The sequence below is a fragment of the Bombus pascuorum genome, chromosome 1 (assembly GCF_905332965.1).
Source record: "Bombus pascuorum chromosome 1, iyBomPasc1.1, whole genome shotgun sequence".
In the NCBI taxonomy this organism is placed as follows: domain Eukaryota; kingdom Metazoa; phylum Arthropoda; class Insecta; order Hymenoptera; family Apidae; genus Bombus; species Bombus pascuorum.
The window spans coordinates 23114615-23137193 of NC_083488.1; the positions used below are offsets into that span (position 1 = coordinate 23114615).

At 37.9% G+C, this 22579-nt stretch overlaps 1 protein-coding gene across 2 annotated transcripts in view; it reads right to left on the bottom strand.

Annotated features, from left to right (window-relative positions):
* Positions 1-22216, bottom strand: part of LOC132908526 (uncharacterized) — a 115386-nt gene extending 93170 nt beyond the window's left edge. Inside the window, exon 1 of one of the 2 annotated variants that reach the window (XR_009658372.1) lies at positions 18075-22216. The gene's annotated coding sequence lies outside the window, so the exon portion shown is untranslated. The remainder of the gene's footprint in view (positions 1-18074) is intronic. The other variant, XM_060962598.1, reaches the window with a different exon arrangement.
* Positions 22217-22579: the final 363 nt, after the last annotated feature.

Below are 22579 nucleotides of genomic sequence, written 5' to 3' on the forward strand. Positions count from 1 at the left end.
CGACGACAAATTTCTACAAGGCAAAGTTAGCCGCCCAGTCGTTTACCGTTTGCTAATTTTACGACGGTAATTTGGAGATCTTCGAGGTACTTATTGTTAGGCACGCAGACGCCGTGGCCGCCCATCTCACACGGGAAACCCACGAATTTCACGCCGAGGTCGCAAAACTCTCGCACGGGACAGGAAAAGCCGATTTTACGACCGAAGAAACTACCTACGACGTTTATAGGTCCTCTCAAGCCGTTCAAAAGTCTTCATCCGTGAGTCCTTCACACACGTGCGTGGTAAACGGAATGACAAAAAATATTAAAGAGAACGAACATCTCGATGAACGGTGCTACGCGTTATGCAATTTTACGACGAGGAGAATATGTATTCGTTGCTCGAGGTCGGCCGAACGATACGTCCGAACTTCCCGTAAAAATGAAAAATATCCAGGATATTCGACTCGTGTGTTGTTTTATTAGCATATCAATGGAAAAGGTAACTGTTCACATTCGCAGAAGAGCTTCACGGGTCAGGAATTCTTCACGGAAATTTATCAGGATTTCTTCTGATCCTAAATCTAAATCGCCAACACCTTAACCGTCAAATAAATCGCTGGTCCTTTCCGTCCAGGCTCGTCCATCCGCGCTCAACCGAAATTATGAAGAGAAATCGAGTGCCGTGACGAGAGAAGCGCACGAGTTCTCTTAAGCAAGTTCTCTCTCCTCCTCGACGACATTGTCCTTGAAGGAAAAGGAGAGTGTGTGTCATTGTCGCCTGGAAGTTCATCGAATCCGATGTTTTCACTAATGACCGCCACTCATGCGCTGCGTATTGATCTTCGTTGGGTAATTAATTTACACTGGCTCTGTTATATAATCTATTAAACGTACTACTGAAAGCTTTTAGATACACAATCAAACTTTTTTCTTGATTTGGTCATCGATCATTTTGCTCCACGTTTAACGACGTGAAATATTTATCGGCGATCTATTCAGCGTGGAACGAGCAACGATTTACTCACGAATCGCCCTATGTTGAGTAACTTCATAATGTGGTTCGCTTGTTTCGATGATCTTCTAAATGATCAACTATTAATTAAACTCGATAACTCCGCGTAATTTCCAATCTGTTCGTATTTATCTGCTTGAAGCATTTCTAATAGACGCCGAGCATAGTATTTGTATTTGCGTTAAACGTGTAATAGATACATATACCGTGACTCACGAAAGTATATTAATACTTATAGCTGTCTTTTGTGAATATATTATGCGTGTTACACAAAACACTTTGAAATTTCATCGTCAACTATACGTTGGTATAATCTGTTTTAAGTAGAGACGAAAAAACGAAACGATCGGTATATTTATACTATGGTAAATTAAATCCGATAGATAACTTTCTGCATCGTTGAAGGAATATAATTTAACAAGCAAAATTTGCCGCAACTGTGCAAATGAATTTCCCCGCGAGAAGATTATGAACGCGTGACTGCTTTATCTGAACAGAATAATCATACGTAGTCCATCAACTGCACCCATCCACGAACGTCTAAACTCAACGCGTTTCGCAAACTAAATACCAGTCTCCCAATCAAGATAATTTATATATTGATGTACAGCTCCACTTGCTCCGTGAACTTCGCAAACTCGTACGAGTTTCGCTCGAACGACATTTAATAGTTTTAAATTAATATTTCTCAAACTCTGTTCACCTATTATATTCTTCTCGTAACTTGATTTAGAAACATATAATTGTAATAATCAAATGTTAACACTGCTGTTCTTCTCGTTTCTTCCTCATATTTGTATCGCTTCAGATAGTTTCTCTTTTTGAAATATTTTAGTCATAAGAAGCACCGAGTACATGAAAGAAGTAAAATTATATCGAATAATAAAATCAAGTATTTAGAAACTAACTATATTTTAATAATATATATATATCGAAATATAACATTCATTTGAAAAAAAAAAATGATACTGTTTTCAGAGAAACGACTCCTTAATAATTTCGAAAGGAAACGAGCAATTCCCAAAATCGAATTATCGGATTTACGAGAATAGAAAATTTCTCGAACTGTGCAAGATGATATAGTGATTAAGATAATCGACCGGGAACGAGTGTCATGTAAATCTGGCAGGTGCATCGAACGTGGTTTATACTCTTCACGACCTGCAAAAGCTCCATCCGGCTGCCTCGGGTGAAAGTCTGCGGATTCTGCCATTATTCTTCCGCGAAGACCAAAATTACAGGACAGTGTGAATCAAATGAGCCGATAATGTTGGAACGCACATAGCTTCGAGCTACGGGATTCGGTAACTTATTGCTCGATGCTAATCGATGCAGCAGAGTGTAGGTGGTCCTCAGAATTATACGAAAATACAAGGGATAAGAGTTAATCGAGGGATTTTTGTGCCTGTTTCATAAGTCTAAACATTCTCGTATTAATGAGTGCTGTACGTGTTATGTATTTCTATGTGTACTGTATATTCCTAATCCTCTATTGTTAATTCAGAGATCTTTAAAGATATGAACACAGAAAAATATAAAATAAGTATTGGAATTTTGTAGAGTAGCTTAAGAAATTTAGAATCTTCGGAAGAAAATTTCAATTTGAAAATTGACGAAATGGGAAGCTAACACTGAAGGATTTTCATTTATAATTACTATATCGAAATACTAAAATCCTCGTCAGATAAATCGTTACTATAATCTTTCAATAAAGTTAATTATAAAATGTCCAAACATATCTCAAATATCTTAATTAGCTAATATCAACATTTCAACCATTTTAAATATACAGAGTACTTATAACTCGATCTTCTTTACAAGAAAGCTCTTTGGACGACATTAATGTATCATTTGTAAAAACGAACTAATAGATAGAAGTGGATGGTCTAAGATCGTGTCGCATGTTATATAGTCGCATAATCTATAGCGCGTTGATAGCTTCGTATCCGATCAGGTATGCCAAATATTTTTCAAACGAAAGATCACGTTCCACTTTCGTGTGCACCAGGCATCAAGGCGACTATGATAGCGTGCAAGGCAAATTCGCCTGCTCATAATTCAGCATCGAACACCGAGAAAACGGGAACTGGATAAGCGACCCGTATCTACTAATTACGCGTCTATCAAGCATCCTACATGTGTTTAATTGATGCTGCTCGCATCAAGGGTATGCGCCAATGAGGAATTATGCCGATTACAAAAATTAGTCTTACACGCATGGCTAATGAACCCCACGGTCAATTTCCTGATTTGCATAGCCGACGTTCATATGCATGTGTCCTGTTCAGTCTGCGCCTGATACCGGTGCTTTAAGTCTTTGAAAGATTCATTAAACGGAACCTTGTTATCAATAAACTGGAAATAATAAAGGCGTTCTTATTTATGTGTTTCCTGCTTGTCGAACTTGCTTGCTCGAACGATTACTTGACTACACGAGGTGAGGTGGTTCGTAAAAATTTATTCTTTTATTTATAGAAATCTGAAAATCTGTTTAAAAGATCGTAAATGTATTATGTGTTTAGAGATTGCTAAACATTTGATACGTTAAGTTTATTCATTTATTATGGATATTATTCTTTAATGTTCCGTGGTTAAGTTCACTCAATAATGTTATTTACTTATCCATTAGAAAACTTTTATATTAATAGCTAACTGTTTAAAATTCATATGAAATAGTACTACTTGCATTTCTTTGGGCATTAATGTATACCTAAACCGATAAATTAAAGTACTTATTGCTATTATTCTTCTCTAAGTTCGTTCTTAACATTCTGTGTCCTTATCGCGCAGCAAACAATCACATGTAATTGAACAAACCGCCCAGTCCTTCGTTATTACGTCATTTCAAAGGTGAGATCGTGTGTCAATTTTAACAACCTTCACTTTCAGTCGTGGACATTTCTACACTTTCACAGCGAAACATCATCCTCTCGAATTAATTTGCCGCGACCTTCTCCCCCCTTTTATTATTTTCGTAACATCGTACGTATCCATTTATTAGATTAACGTAAATTATATATTACAACTTTAGTAGGAAAGAAACAAATACATTTGAATCATTGGAAAAATAATTTTTAGAAATTGATCATATCTTCTCACTGTGATCCGAAAATTGAATATAAATGAATAAAATAAGAATTCAAAAATAAATTCCCAAGTCACGTGATATTACAGAGAGTTAAAATTATGAGAAATTATAAAAATGGCAGCACGTCAGCCCCATCAATTTTCAGGATGAATCACGATACATAGATTGCTACATACCAAGGTACTGAGAAACCGGTGTTTGCATAAAATGGCAGTAATTCCGCCTTGTCAAAACAGTATAACCCTTGAACATTAAACGAGGCGTGCCAAAACATCATATTGTACCGTGGCGTGGTGAATCGTATTTACGATGCTGCTTATCGTAACTGCCGCGTAAACGCTCGTAACGTTTCGATCATTTCGCTCGTGAAATCGCCGCTAATTGACCCTTGGCTTTCCCGCAATACGCGAAAAACGACTGACCCTCTGTACGTTAGGCTGATTTAGTGCGTTTCGTGATACCGACAAGAATTTCCGTAGAAATAAACTTTCGCGCGACACGATACGCAACTTTGAACGAAAAATATGAAACACACGTTATTGTACAAATGGCAGCACGCGATGTTAATTATTGGGAAAGAGTGACGTTTATGCTGATATTATGGTAATTAATTAATAATGTAACGCGGTATGTAATTTGTAACCTATCAGGTATGTAGAATAGGGGAAAAATAAAAACGAAGTAAAGATAAATCTTTAGCCATCTTTATGGCTTCTTTAAAATATTTTACATAAACCTGATCAATAGATATTTTTAACAAATAACTGGTTTCGTCGCTTCAATCAATCGTCGATTTTAGTATTCACAGCTTTTTGTAATGAAACTGGTTCTTTTTCGATATCATTGATAACAGATGTTTCATATGCGTCAACCTAATATATTATAGAAATAATGCTATGAAATTTAAATGATTTTGAATATCAATAATATTTATTCGTTCGAATAATGAAGAATAATCGGAAACGTTTATAGATAGCAGGATGAATATTCAAAGATTAAATATTCATAAAAAGAGAGGTAGAATAATTTTTAAATATATTTTACGAGAATTTTATTTCTCTGCAGTGGAGATTCAGGTGCGTCGAGTTTTCTAAGATGATTTTCTTCCGTATCTCTACTGCGATCTTCCAACAGCGATCTTCCAACAGCGATCACTTCGCAACCTATCCTCCGCGGGGTGTTATTTAATGTTCGAAAAATCATCTACATAGCTGACGATAACTAGTTGCCGCAAAAGACTTGCACGTAACTTGTACCTACTATCAGTCAAGCTGCTTAATGGCATCCCCGTGTAAGGTTGAGACTCGTAAACTTACCGCGAACGTCTTTATAATAATCGCTCTACGGTTTCCATGCGCGTGTACTGTTAATGTTGCGGTTGCCCCTCGATTATTCGACATTTAATTCGCGCGTTTCACGATGGTAATTCACGACTAACCAATCAGATTATCAGAATCACCGATGGAAGTTCCGATATTATTTCAAGATTTTTCTTCAAATTAATTTTCATGCAAATATTCTAAATTTTATGTAATTTTATTAAACTTGACACATTAAGTGAACATAGTTATGCATGAAATAGTAATTCGATTAAATGACAACGAATTCCCCCTTCGTAATCTCTTTTGTCTTTTCATCGTCATTCCTCCTCTTATCTCCTCAGATATTAATCGAATAGTAAAAATACCTTTTCAGTCATTTAATGAAAATATCTTTATCGATTAATAAAAATACCTTTTCAAATGTTTATCAGTCAGGAAAAATGTCTTTTCAAATATTTTTACATTCCTTTCAATTATCTTAATCAAATAAAATAAAGATAAAAGTAACTCGAGTAATCTAAAAATATTCCCCAAATAAAAATTAATTTCTTTAAATTTAATTTTCAATCTCCCGATAAAATACTTTCTTATTATATGTTTCAGATGGTTAGTCATACTGGCTTTACTAAACATGTATATGTTTACAATGTATATTTGTGACTTGTATCGCATAACTTCTATATCGTAGATACATTTTCAGATTGGTTCCAAATTTTATCAATATGATAATGACAGTCGTATCTCCCTATTAAGAAAATTTCAAAATGGTTTATATAACATACGCAAAATAAGAATCACAGATGATATTCAAATATTTTCGTGATCCATTGTATGTACACTACACTGTACACACGTGACTTAAACGTATCGTGGCAATCACAAAGGATTTCTTTCCCTCGAATTTTCTCCAAGCAAGTTGAAATCTCAAGCGGTTGGTCTTCGAATTTAAATGAATTCTCGGTATCGATGGCGCGGTAACAAATTCATTACGCGAACCTGACGACGTTTCCACGCCGAGAACTAAAATACGACGAAGGTTAAAGTCGCGTAAATTCGCATAAAGAGGCACGTGTCAACGCACCGTCGATCGTCGCTTACTCCGAAACGTTCTTCTTTATGGTTCATTCTCAAATTAGATTCTGCGGTTTCATGAATCGATTTCCGCGATGTCGCAGCGTCAACTGAAATTTACATTCAGTTGAAAACACCTTTCGTAATTCTACAGTCAACGATCGTAATACATGAATATCAATCGTAAGATACGATAATTAATTCGAAAGTAATTCAAATACGAAATATTCCTGATATTATAATTAATTACGTTTAGACTGCCGGATTTTTAAGCATGTGTAGGAAATTTAAAGGTGCGAAAATGCGCAAAATAGGCAAACATATTTAAAATAGAGAGATACCATTTTTTTCTTTTTTTTTTTTGTTTTTTAGTTCAGTTCATAAAGATATGAATTTGCAAAAATGCCTATTTGGAGCTTAATGATGATACGTAAAGAACGAGTTTCCTTTCCAACCTATGAATAAATGAACACTACGACGTAGACGAATGCTTCGTTTTACTGCATTAAGTGCACTGAATTATAATTACTGTTTTTAACATGAACATATTTACACTAATAGTTAATTAAGCCTAATAGCGAAGAATCCTTGGATCTATACGTATCTCCTATTCGATATTTAGAAACGTATAAAAACTCATTATACTCGAGACGAGACTTTATAAATCATTCAAGTGGGTCACAGATCGGCATCGATAAGATTATCGGGCTACCTCGACCAAGTATTTGTACACGTTTCCCAAGCAGTGATATCGAAAGACGATTATACAACGTCGTCCATTACGAATGTTGTTTGTTTACTTATATTTTATTATACACGAGGTTAAAGGTGGGATAAAACGTTCCACGTATCGAAGGGATATTAGAAATTATATTCTAAGAACTTGGCTTTTAAACGAAACCTAATTATGTATTACGCTCGAATCGCGGATTAAAATAGATGTGATTTTTTAAATCACGCGCATTGATGGCGAAAATAGGAGGCAATTTCGTTATTAGAAATATTGCATAAGAGAAATAGCACTGTTTTTAGAAAGAAAATTATCTACGTTAATCGACAAACCACCCGAAGGCAAGCTGATTGCAGATATTGAAATCGACACCGTGAACCCAGTCAACGTGCCGAGAACCGATTAATTATCAACGTTCAATTAAATTCATCATTGTGCCCAATCGCGCATAAAGCTCCACTTAGCCGCGATCCAGTCGATAAAAATAATACCAGCTCTAATACGCATACTTCGCACGTTTCGAAACAAATTACGACCTTAACGCCCGCAACGATGACTGATTTCACACCGTGCGTTTTCCTTACGGAACGAACTATGCGCTTTCATAATCCACGGATAAAATGATAGCATTTGTCTTCGTACTTTTTTTTTATAGGCTGTATCATTAATTCGCAACGATCGTTGCACAAGCCGAGCAAACGACAAAAATTGAGTTTCTTGCTGTGATTCTTTCGAATGTTAAGTGGAAGACATTAATAGTAAAGCGTGATATTCATAGCAATAGGTTTATTAAAATAGCCAATTAAAATAATACTCTGTTTAGAATTTTTAATCGGATCGTGTTAATATATCTTCGCACGAAACCTTATTGAAGTAATTCTAGGAAATTCTGGGAATTTAAATGCAGATTTTATAACTTAACACTTCAAAAACTCAAAAATACAAAATAACACAAATTCGACATTCTAGGAGTTTCAAACGATAAGATCAAACATTTCAAATCGCTTAAATAAGCATTAATTAAATTCGTTAAATATCGAACGTAAAATAATGTTGAATATTCATAATACAAAATGTATAAGGTTATTAACATGATCGTACGATTCGAAAATGACAGAGATTCAACATCCAAAAGAAACATTTGAAAACCGTTCCAGAATCTCGACCTATATGATTCGAGTATTTTGACACAGATTCCACGAACGAAGTGTCGCGCTTCGAATTCCCGGACGATTTTACAGAAGAACATACCGAATCGTAAAGAGAAAGTGTCCACAAACGGAATTATAATGCCTAAAGTGTATGTCATTCGCGTCTCCATCTCGAGTACTTGGTACTTAAATCTGAGTACCACCGCCATGTCATCGAGTGCTTCTTTGCCGTCACTCACAGTTCGTGGTATTTTCATTTGTCTTTTTCTAGTCACTACAAATTCAGTTTAAAAGGTTATACACCGTAGACATAAACGAACATGTATTTATAAGATATCTGAATACTTCATCCTAGTATTGAACCGTTGATATGAAAGTAATTTTTGTATTTAATATATAAATTTATTCTGCGTATGTAAAAATAACTACGATAGAGAATTAGTTTTTGCCAATTTTAATTATGAATTACGAGTTCGTGGCATTTTTACAATAAATGTCTGATTGAAATAGTTTCTCTTCCGTACAAAAACACGTGGCTTGTGTGGTTTGTCAAGCAACGAGCCCAGGAACTTTCTTTTAGCTATTTTTCCTATATCGTTTCTAATCTTTTTGCGAGATGTATTTCACCAGAGAGAAGGTGGTATCGACTCTGACACTTTCCAAATATAGATTGATTAACAAGAATAATAAAAATATACACAACGCTCTATGATTCATACAACAAACAAATTAATCTTCTTGACCGATAATTACACCTAAGTCGCAAAATCCGAAAATTCCAATATAAACATATATTACATCTCTAGAAAAGAGATCTAAAAAATCCACATTTCGCGTTAAACAACAAATAACGCCGTAATCTATCCAAATACGGCTTTATGGGTGGCAATAAATAGATTTGGCGGACTAAGGATTTCGGCCACAATTCTCACTTGCTACGATAGATAGCTTTCGTTGGCGCGTAGTTGTCGGTGAATAAAAGGGAAACCGACTCGTACGTGTATCGCGAATATACGCCAAATATACAGTGTGACCTTTGGTCAAAAGGTTTTATTCTGCGGCCGCGAAGCTCACGGTTGTCAGCTTAAAACGTTAAGGCCGATAAGCAGGCGCGACCAAACGAGGGAGAATTTCGCGAGGCGCACCAACTTCTAGAGACAAACTGTCACGCCGTGCCGGTTCCGCGCATCGCTGGCGCATAACTAATTAATCCTGACAGTTACAAAAGCTATTTCAGTCGATCGGCAAAGTGATCGCCTTACCGACGCCTGCAATTATCGCGGCATCGTAAAGACGATTTACCGGCTCGAATCTCTGGAAAAGTCCGTGGCGAGATCGAGGGACAGCTAGCCAAGCAGCCGGTCGAGCCACCTCACCGGGTTAATTTATCTCGTTAATTGCCATCGTAATCGACCAATCGCAATGTATCGTCGCGTCGAATACGCTCCGTCATTGGTTCGTCGCGGACACGGCTATAACGGTAGACGAAATGGTACCGTAACATCGATCCACCGACACGAAATCGGTCGATAGTATGGCGGATCTCAGAGATATTAATCGATCCTGGTCACCGTTCCTTTTTATCCCACCTTTTAGTCTGTCTCATATTTTGTCTTTTATTCTATCGTTACGGAAATGGTGCAAGACTTGTCGACCAAACCATACGTGTTACACACGCGTTTACCTTTAAAGCGATTACCAGTCCTGGGACACGCGAGTTTCGTTCCTTAATTAACTGTCGCTCTCGTCGTCAGGGATAAGCGGCTTGATTTCGTCGTTTTACGAGCTGATAATTTGATCCGTTTTACGAACAACGATTATTAACGTGTAAACATCGGCCAGCATAGGATCTACGAGAATTTATACGAGTCTTTCGTCTGCCATTTTATTGCTCCGTTTTATGTATTAGCCGTAAATCTTAGGAAGGGAGATTTTTACTTTCTGCGAACTTGTTAATCGCGATGAAAGGGTCATTACCTTCGAATTACGCAACGCTTATTTGTTATCTATATCTATATGTTAAAGATACTTTAAAAAGTGCATGCCCTTTCGACCGATAATTTCTCAGCGGAAAAAAAAAAATTGGAAAACGTGAACACTCGAGGCAGCTGATAAAATTCCATCGTGTTTGATGGAGAAATGATAAAAGATTTTCCAGAATCACGGCCAATAGGTGATCGATAGAAGTATATTGTTGCAGAAAAGGATTGAAAGATATCTCGAATCGATCGATAGGGCGCTTTGGTCAACAAATTCTCCGATAAAGCTAGGGTTATGGATATAAACAACATGCGATGGACTCGTTTCGTGAAACGTACCAGTTTCATACCACAGATCGAAACTTTTACCTTACGGCAAAACAGCAAAACACCGAGGAACACTATCGGCCAACTCTTTATCGAACATTCCGCAGATAAGAAGACGACCCCCTCTATTGGTTCTCTGCACCGTATGGCGCCTATGTAGATTTTAACGAACGTTTTACAGTAACACAGGTGTGCGTCGGACATTTCTATTTAAACAGAGTTCTCTTAGGAGCTCTCTTATCTCGCGTGAAAATTTCGATAAAGACTGAATGTTCCCCTGGCGTATACCAGTATACCATCACGAAATGGAGCAAAACGCACGAATACGTGTCTCGTGAAAGCAATATAATGTATCATAGTTATGGTATCGATTGTGCCAGCGCATCCATTGTTTTCTTTTTTCTAAAATACTACCTCTTTTGCGTCGTTTTCTGATAACAACGCGTTATCATCGAAGTGAATTTTACATCGTTTCTGCCTTTTCTCATTAAAAGTTTTTTCTAAGCTTCGTTATCGAGAGATAATGAAACTTGTATGTTGCATAGAATCGATGTGTTTGTTTATCGAACGACTTGAAACGTCGAGTGACACTTGGAGAAATAAATAACTTTCCTTGAGAAATATTTTATAAACACGAATGTCTAGTGTTACAGATGTTATAAAAGAAAAATCGATCGAAGGGCTTGAAACAAAGACGGCCCTTGTCCGTGTTTATCTTTCTCCAAAAAAAAATAAAAGAACAATTCTGATCGAAAATCATGAATACGTATAAGCACTACATAAAGAAGTTCCGCGCCCACTTTTCAGTACACACCTTCACCACACCTTTTTGCTTAAAACAACCGACAAAACCACCGAATCCCACGCTGTAAGCCCCGATAAGCGCCATTAATCGCTCGCAATGAATGTCAGATAATAGGCGTCATGCCGCGTGTCGCGAAACGGAGGACCAGGGGCAGCTAAACTAACTGACTGTAAATCAGATTTTTGCAAACGAACCGCGACAAACGAAACGAAAGTCGGGTAATAAGCTGCTTACGTTTATGAGCGAGATAACTCGTCTATAAAATCAGATAAAAATCAAAATTTTTAAGAAAAAGACAGACGCTAAAACGTTAAGATGCTAAAACTCTGTAGTAACTTATCGATTTAGCTGAAACTTCAAATAAATTTTTTTTAAGATATTCCTAATTTGACTTTCACCTTGAAGAGTAAATTTTAGTAGAAAACTTATTAAAATACGATTGAGGAATTTTCTAAAAAAATTGATCTGTATATCTTGAATTATTACGAAATTCTTATTCGCTCTATAAATCAAAGGGAAACGAAATTATTCAAGAAAAATTATACAGAAATTATTCGACTGCGCTACACGTGATTATCGGTAATTATATAAATTCTTCTCGTTAATTATATAAATTCTACTTAAAATATTTCGTTCGTGTAATAGGAACCAACATATAAGTGGATTCAACTAGTTTAAGTTCATTTAATCGAGCGTTAACTAAAATCTCGTTCAAATAAATACAGTTCTATTATATTAAAAATCAACTGAAAATAAACCCCTTTGCGCGAAACAGTTGGATCGTTGATCGTAAAAGTGAGTATAAGTAGGCGTCCGAAAATAGTCGTTATTTGGACGACGACAGTCGGTGGGTACTGATACCTCGTGGGATATCCGTTGCACCCTTGGAGAAAGGATGGCCTCTAGATAGAGGTTCTGCTACGTTTCAAATGTCCCGGGCTCCTCGGGCGCATTCCTGTATAAACACGAACGGAAATACACCGAGAGATCCACCGAGTGTGGCTTCGCCTTCATTCAGAGAGCGCGTGGTTAGCTTCATTCACAGCTACCCCCACCCCTCGACACGCTCTCACTCCTCTAACTACTACTATGTGTAGTTGCCAGACGCGCGTCGTGCCTAAACAACCGGCGCGCTTAGATCATTCGAAATTAGATGGACAGTCTGTAGGGTGCCGTCGCTGGCCCGGATCTACACTAACGGAAGTGACTGGCGAAAACGGTAAACGCTGATTTCCCTGTGCCGAGCCAATTTCGATCGGGTCGTGGTCCCCACGTTCGTTCAACTTTGCCAAACCGTGCGTGACTAACGCGTCCCTTTTTTATTCGAATCATTTCTCCGTGACGTTTCGATCAACCATTTTCTTATTATTACGTGTTTCCTTGATAACGTTGTATCGACCAACAAAATAAATCTCGTTGTAAATGAATGGAAAGCTTTGGTAGGTTTAATTTGACGATTTAAATGGCTATCGCTGGGTGTGGAAGGGAGTTTGTTTATGGGAGTGGAGTTACATATCCGGTGGAGGGCAACAATATATAATGTGTGGATTTGTTCCTTGAATTTTTGACTATAGATATATGTACATGATTTATCGAGTGAAATAAAGTATATATAAACTATGAAATTAAAGAATACCGACCTTACGAAATATCGTTATTTCATATTATTTATTATGGAATACCTTTTTACGAATTAACATTGTGTTCGTTATTTTGTCTCATAAGGTAAACTTCTTCTCGCGGATAATTAAATTTACTCTTTGAGATGGAATCCTAAGGCGTTAATCTTAAAGCGTATGTGTACTATGCGAGCGTCTGGTCCCGTGCAGATGAGCGCCACTTCAAACGGCCACGAAAGTAAACCATACCGAGCCTTGGAAGTTTTAGAACTACTAGTCGGTTTCCTACGGTCAACTCGTAGCTTTGAACTTTTAAAAATAAAAGGAATCCAAGAGAACGAGATAGTTCCGCGACGGGAACTAGTTACTAAGAATAAGTGGATAACTAACCGTTGAATGAACGATCGTTAGGTAAACATGGCTCACGACATTTAGTGTCCCGCGAACGGCGGCCAATGATGCGCGTGCTAATCGTCAAGCCTAATTCGATTTCCTATTTAAATAGCAAATTTGAAGAGGCGCACCGCGCAAAGGAGAAATAATCGTTTATATAAATATGCATTAAAACGGTGAAGCACTTTACGTAATATTTACATTGTCATGTTCAAGGTTCGAGATCGTCGAATATAACCACGATATTTCTCTATAGTGTGATTATAGGTGTTGTATAATTTCAATCACGAGCGCATGATTCTTGAAATGATTTAGAATCTTTCGAATCTTCCACGAGCAAGTATAATATTTGCAATAGATGTTTATAGACAATTTTATCAACATCTTCTTAATGTACGAGATAAGTAATGTTTATAAAAAGATGCAAATTTTATGTAAACGTGTCGACTTCTCTGAAGCTTCGTATTTATGAATTTCAAACTTTTTCTCGCATACTTCTTCACTAATTTATATAGAAAAATTTATTTCATCGCCTAATCGGCACTGATCGATCGAAGAACAGCAATAAAGTTATACTTCTAGGGTTAAATGTCTTCTTGAAGCTAGATTGTCAAAGGCATACCGTATGAAAGTACTATACACCATTTTCAGGGACAAGCTCTTTTCTCACTTGAAATAACCTGGCCGTCAAAAAGGTTCGTTTTTTTTTTAACCGTACAAACCCATCGATTATCATGTATTCCACATTAGCATTACTCACCGAACCTCGACGTCTAGACGCACGCTTGTCGGATGTGCACTTCATTGAACCCCCGGGTACACTCGCGTACACGCTTGTCTTTCGTAAGCAGCGTAGCGCAAACACCAAACGAACAAAACAACTAAAACACGTCGATCGAGGTGGATTTGCTCGCGTCGGGTGCAATGAGTCTCGTTCAGGCTTCCTTTATGTGGAAAATTTCTAATAAAATTACAGCTTCGTGAATTAATAAGAAATGGCACCAGTTTCCCTTGAACGTAACCGATTAATTATCAAGATCGTACGATTGATAATAGAAATTCTTGGGATATCGAAGAAAAGTTCAAGATTTCTCTATTTAAATAAGTTGCATAAATAAGTTGATCATATGGAAAACCAGTATTTTGAAAGGTCTTACAAAAATTCAGTGTTTACGATTAGAAATTTCTTGGATAAGATATGGATAAGGAATAGTAGACATCTTGGAAAGAACATAGCGAGACAAACACTTATTTGGCAACTCATTAAGAACCAATATCGAAACTGAATTAACAAAACAGACGAAAAATGTTCTTTCGAAATTTATTCGACGATCTATCGGTAAAGTATCGAACTGGCAACAGTCAAGTTGTTCAGAGTGTTAGATTATATGTACGAATAACAACGAGGAAGCTAATTAACGATAAATGAATAATCCATGCCGTATCGTTTAAATATTAAATACTTCTTCGAGTTTAAATTACTAATAAAACAATCGTAAAGATAATTAAAACTCGTCAAGAAATTAATGTAGAATGATCAGAAAAATGATCGAATAACCGAAAGGCATAAATACAGTACTTATTAAGTCAAACAATTTCCTATCGATATAGATAAACAAACATATTTCGGAAGATAAGTATATACTTGGAGTCAAATTTCTGTGGCAACAAACAAAAGAAAGATACCCAAATTTCCAGATTAATTTCCAAGATTAATTTGCGTTGATGGAATGTTTTTTGCTTCCTTTAACAAATACTACACGCCCCTAAATTACCCGATCCTTTTTTCACATCACCCTCTATACCGCACCGACTAACGACACAAATAAACACCGTGAAAAAAAGGTACACGATCGCGAAGCTGCTCCTTCCGATCGCAAACAAATTCACGGAACACCCTATGTTATGTGTTAAGGGAACCAGCCGGTGTCGATCGAGGAGCAGCACGAGTGGGACAGGTTCTCGTAATAAATCGCGGTCGCGCGAAGAAGCTGCGCCATGCAATCAACCAACGATGCGTCTGCAATCTCAAGACCTGCACGTACGCGGTTTACGTGGTGCGCGTCTCGCCAGGACGAGGACCACCGAAATTACAGCTATTATCACGATAAAGGTGAGAACCAGTCGCTGTTTGCTTAACCCGATAGAAAATCGGTGGAGAGGTCGTCCACGTTCCTCTCCTTCTCTCTCGTGTAAAACCGTGTTTGGCGTAAGAAGAGAAGGAAGATACAAGGCGGTCTGGTAAAAGGGAGAACAAAATCTGGCTGCTCACCCCAAAAATGGGCGGGGTTTAACGTTTAACCCACGAGTTAACGGGGCGTGCCTCGGTGAAACGGTAAGACTACGATTTACACTCTCGCGTTTCACGCACCTTCTATCTACCATTTACGAAACCTGCGCACCTTTCCTCGGTACGCACGTGAATTTATTGTTTCTTCTACCGATATTAACGGACCATCATTACACAGAAAACGCGCGCGAACGCGGTGTGCCCGCACGTGCACTGAACCCTGCTTCTTCCCTTCGATCGCTCGTTTCCCTCTGTGTGGTCGTATTAAACTTCGCTCGATGTGTTTATTCAGGCTGGATGAATATTATCGGCCATATCAATCGTACGTGTTCGAATATGTTTATGGTATTAGCGACTGCATGACGCGTGGCTGCGTTTTAAAGGTTGGACAATTTTGAGCCAATTTCCAACCATTTTTGAACAGATTCAGTTCATAATGGTATCTTGGAATGCGAATATTGAAAAATTTAGCGGTATATTAAGACGTTAAACGGTGAAAAGTTGCGCTCAACTTGAGAGTTGATATAGGAATTACTTCTGATTTTACTAAATCGAATTTAGGTTAACGTTAGTTAATAAAGTGTGTAGATATATGCCTTGGTAAATGTTGGGTTACATTGCGAACGGTTCTAATTGTCACGAATAAATAAGATGGAATGCAAAACGTAATAGAAGTGTAATAATTCTGGAATTCTAATGTAATAGCATTCTAATATCGTTTTCAAATTGTTGTAGCGTATTGAAGACAAGGTTTTGCCATATATTCAGACAGGGGAATTTTAAGCTTGCCCGCGTATACTTAAATCAAACTGTATCGAGGTGTCCTATGCGTACCACGCGTACGCCACAATTTCGCAATACTAACGATTGAATAGCTTTAGATACGAACGTCATTCTTATCGTATATGTTAATTCATGGTAATATCGCTGCGCGGCGGCATCGTAAGTGGAGTAATGGTTAATCAATAAAGCATCGCGTGAATGTTTGTGTTTCGCGAAAGGATACTTATCTTACTCAATAATCGTAGAAAACACTTGCTTGATCTTGTCAGATTTTGTTGGAAATTTTATTTGAAGGAAAAATGAGAAACCATTTTCTCTTAACTAGATCATTGGATACTAATATCCCTTAAGTAGTACTTCGAAATTAAGATCTATTAGCGAAGCTAAAAAAATAAAACCAAATAAAAAGATTCCGAAATTTCACAAATATATGAATAAACTTGTCACATTTATACAAAATACGCCAGATTCTTATATACAATTTTTGTCACTGTTTCTATTTAACTGTTAAACGTATCTTATCAGAACCTACGTGTTAATAGCAAAAATTTTAATCTTTCGATTGATATCGAACTATATATTTGGATGTTTTATTAGCACCAACCGGGACTCTAAATGCTACGTCATTGGAGTCGCGACAAAACAGTGGTTAAAAGTATTATGTTCTAACTATGGTACGCCATAGTTTATTATCAATGTAATCGCATCCCTTAAAACTTGATTTGTGCTACGGAACGCATTAAAGTATGAAACAACGCGGAACACAGATTCGCCGAAACTTGAAGAACAGAGTCAACGAACGGACATCTACCATGCATTCGCGTCGTGTTCGGAATTTTTATTTCATATGTCTGTGCATGCAAATGAATGGGTTTTCCACACTTTATAAGACACAAGTTGCAATTAGTCATGAAATATGGCTGCTTTACAATAACAGAGTTGTAGGTCGAAATATTTCGATATTGAGATTTTGGTAATAATGAATCTTTTGTTTTGACGATCTACTATCTTTGATTGATATTATCTTCGTTAACTTGGATTGTTTATACTTCGATAAGCAAGCAATTTTTAAATATATCTCTTAAGAAATTCGTTTGTATAAAATATAAGCGAACGAGGAAATAAATTTGTATATAAACAATTAAATAATATACGTCTCATTAACCGTTTGACAAGTAGTATGTTTAATTTAATGCTAAATAATAAGTAAATAAAAATCTTTTAATTATTATAACTCAATAGTTAATTTTAATAAATCTATTTCTAAATAGAATATGTATATATATATATATATATACGTATATAATTTTCTATGTATTCAGATGTTTCGTGCCATTTCTTAATAGGAATAAAAACCTAAAGTATCTTTTAACTATATGTAGACGTTATATAATTACATACTGAAATGTAAATTTTAACCTATATTTCTAATTCAGTTCAAAGCATTAAATGTCAAATAGCATCGAAAGCCTCAAATATATTTTGCAATTCTGAAAAGCTTAATAACGATAGGTACTCACCAAACCGAATACTGCACGAAATTCTGCAGATACCATTCGTGGCAAATTTCACTTCAAGCTTGATGTTATCCTTAACACAGACGCGATGATGTTTTTTCGATGAAAATCTTGAAAGTCGAAATTCTATTCTTCTTCTATGAATTCTTCACTGAACAATTTCACTGTCGTTCTACGATTTATTTATATTTCATTTTATCTTCACTTAATTGTTATCTTAACATAAAAAATGTCGAGAAGTGTATATAAATAATATAATAATTAGACACTTGAACATTTTGGCGCTGATATGTTTGGACACAATCGCTTTCGTAATACTTAAGAATATTCAGGGTCAATTGGCGAGGACGTTGACAATCTTCGAAATACGAAGCAATTGCACTTTCGACACGTGCCTGTTCACTTTCGAGATCTAGGTAAACGAACGATGCCTCGGTAGAATACTATATAACGGTACGCGATGTTTCCTATCTTCACTGACAGCTGTGCAACAGTGTCACAAAAGTTCCCCAGACAGTCGGCAGAAAGATTACCTTACAATATTTAAAGATGTTTCAGTTTGTAACGCTTCAATCTCCTCGATTCCGAATAAACATCGCTACACACGTTTCCGTTGCACCATGTCAATTTTAAATACAAAGTTCCCCGACAGAGCGTCGCTGTAGTCTACGTTTGAAGTTCTCGCTAACTTCACGATCTTCTGTTCGTCTCGAAAACATTCGATCGCGCGTTTTCACTTTCTTTCAGCATCTCTATTGTCTTCTTGAAACTACCATCGTATGGTAATTACCTTATGAAACGTCGATAAATATTTGACCAATTGTTTATCATCTACACGATATAAACATCGTTATCCATATGTAGAAAGATTAGTAATCCAAATCGGGAATTTCGTTGGCACTTTGGCGTGCGATCTTGCCAAATAACAACGATCACGAAACAGGCTTCCTCGAACAACGAAAACTGTTAGGAACACCGGTCACACGTGCGTGCACCTTGCTCGGCTGCCAGGACGATTCACGCGGCATAAAGACACAACACGTCACGTAGATGAGGAATGCATCTCGTGCCCCGCAGAGGCGTTAGCGTCGAAGCAGACTGAACGAATTTCACGAATAAACGACGCCCAAAGCGGTGTCTGAACAAATGGATGGGACGATCGTTTCTTTAACGTCAAAAGGGAAGAGAAAGGGCTCGGTGGGAAGAATGGAAGAGAGAAGAAGGAGAAACGCGTGGTGGAATAAGGCGTAGAAAGAATATGGAAAGCAAGAAAGGCGAAGGAATTGATGGATGTTGGATTATCCGTAAGAGTAAACGTGCAACCGTTGCTCGGTTCTCAATGGCCGTTGCTCCGTGGTGGCGCGAGACGCATAATTTGTGCGCATTACTGCCAAGATATATGACGTTCCAAGATGCTAACGACGAGGACTATACGTTACTTCCTTCCGATCCTTCCTATGCTCCTCGAAACCTGCCCCCCAGCGGTAATAGAATTCACCGGCAGAAGGTGGTGTGTTCGAATCTCTTGTAATTTTCTTTTCTCGAGATCGATCGCAATCTGATCTCTGGTCGGTAGGTTTCTTGTCCGCGTTATCTCGTCGCTGTTGAGCGTCGCTGATAATAACGATTATTTTATATGTCTAAGACGACGCGACGACTGGACGAGTCATTCGGACGGTGTGCGAGGGGATGAAGATTGCTCCAATGAGATTGCGTAGAATATTTGTCATCGATCGGCCGTTGTCATCGATCGATATTCGAATTTTCAGTTTATATTTTGATCCATCTTAAGAAGTTCCCTGAATCTTCTTGCAAAACCAGTTACGCTCTTTTTAATCCTTCTAATGAAGTGCTTGCTGGCTTTTAATAAATTGCAGAATTTACCAATTGGAATTTCCTGTTCTTCCACATAATTTTCTTCGACGTATATATTATATATATCGCGTGTACAAATTTAGACAATTTCGATGTCACGACGTCACGCACACACGTTCGTAACGAGATAGGATAATTCCTCGCTGTTACGCAACGGGTATAGATTCCCTGCAAAAGTGGCTCTAAATAATTATGTATCTCGATATCGACGCTGCACCATGCATTGGAAGAAGTTAATACTGGCGCCACTTGCTGAGATCTTTTAACTTTCTTTTACGAGAAATCACCACTAGTCTCGTTCAATGCATAATTGCAGTCGTTGCCTGTCTACGTAACCATTCCAAGAGTTTTGTCCATTCCGTGGTTCTCGCGACAAAATATATCACATTAACACGAAATGCATATAAAACGAATATTAATTTTGATTCAAACATGGATAAGATCATTCGAGTTGACACGTGTCTTCGATAACGAAAAGAATCATGAAGAAATATAATACTCGCGGATAATTCAATTTCTCATCAAGCATGAAAATAACTGAGGAATTACGTTTATCGAATCGATACAGATCGCGGTACACATACTTCGATAACGGGTTATCTCGTGTGATGTCGTTAGGCGATTCGTGTGATTTAACTCGAAGCTAACACTTTAACCTTGTTCAACGTCAAAATTCTTCAATCGGAAATCTTCGAATATCGTTTATATTCGACGAATACCTGTGCCACAAGATTCACTTGATCACTTTGAAACTCAACATTTCGCGTAACGTTTGTAATTTTATCGTCCACCTTCGTGTAATCTTATTTAACGACTACGAATTTCAACGAAATTACCGATTAAATTCGAACAATTACAATACGCGTTCTACGAACTTCTCAGAAAGTTTCTTCGATGTAAACGATTATCGAAAGAAAAACTCCATAAACTTGCGACACTGAACATTTTCTCAATGTTTTCACACGACGCGAACGTCCCACGTTTGGAGAAAAGGCGGCAAAGTGGGCAGCTCGTATCGATCACGGTTCGATTTTCGAGAAAATTCGGTTCGTTCGATTTCTCGATCTATGGTTTGACTGGTCCGAACGCGAGACGACAGAAACGCGGAGGATCGTCGAAAACGAATGAAGTGGCGCGATGGTATCGTCCCCGGTAAGCCGAGACCGGCGCTCGCGTGGAAATCAAGAGTAACACTGACTCGATCGTCGAGTTGTGGAGCGATAGGTGGACCGTACGTGCGAGTTGGTCCTCCCGCATGCGAAGCGTAGCAAGTTCGGGGTGCGTGTGCGATAGTTGCAACGCGTACGCCGTTCGATATAAAATCGATAGGATAAACAATGGCGAGAGCGTCAACGGTATATTCGGTGTTCTCGACAAATACGATATCTATAGCCTTCCTTTTAACCAAGTGACCGACCTCGTGATTAAGAGTACTTCGTGTTCGTTTAACAACACCGGCCAAGAATTTCAAGTTTCTCCTGATTTCACTAACGTCGTCGCATTTGCGCTTACACTTTCTGGATGAAACGACGATATTATCGAAATAATTCTCAGTACTCCAGTCAGGAATGATGGTAAGTTTATTTTTTATACGCCACTTTCGCGGGAATCTGTTGCTACCAAGTAAGGTTATGTTTGTTCCGTTAAACAATTTCTTCGAGCAAGCATTAACGAGTAACTGCAACGACGTAGAATTCGCGACGTTAGTTGTGTCTCTTCCTATCTTCTCGCGTATGTAAAATACGATCAGCTTCCTGATAGAAAGATCTCCTGATTGTCGATTAATGATCGAAACGCTGGAAACGGTATCTCGTCCTCCGGTGTTGTTTCGGCGACGTGGTTCGACGAGCGTGGCTCTCAAAGTGTCCTCGATCACGTTACCGGCGGTATAATTTCGCGCAGGGTCGATGAGAAATTTTGGCGTGGTGCTGGGAAGGTTGGAACGACGCATGGCCATACGGAACACCGTGAGGGCCGATGATCGCCGCAGACTGCTCTGACCGAGAGCAGCGAGGCTTCTCCGCAACGGCAAAACCGTGTATGCTGGTGCTGCTGTTGGCTGCTTCTCCACCACGGTACGAGTACCGTGCTGTCGTGGCTCCTCACCACCACGTAGAACCCTAAATCCTGCGTAACGCACGCCCCCACTCTCCCTCGGACGTTTCCCCACCAATACGCTTCTGTCTAACATCCCCGTTGCCGAAGATCAACCGTCACGCAACCAATTCCCGTATTTTAGAAAAGTTGTGTATGCACACCGTTTCACTCGTGACCCGCGTTGCCTTTTAACGTTGCTATATAAATCCGAGGGCTATTTTAAAACCATATAGTAACCTTGAGTTTAAAAATAACGATACATTTCACCGTCTGTTTGTTTAAAAATTATCAGATCAGCGATGTTCAACAATTTTTGCACAGCATTAATATTAAATGTTCGTATATTCTGCACAGTCCGCGTAATACTAATATATTTTTCTAACTAATAGTCTTTAGCTAATTAACAGCACTTTATCGATTTAATTATAGCATTAATTTACCACTTATTTTTTTGAATCCGAGGATGAACGTATCCGTTGAATCGTCGTGACTTTTCGACCGCAGCATCGGTTGAACGTAATCGATATTTTATCGGA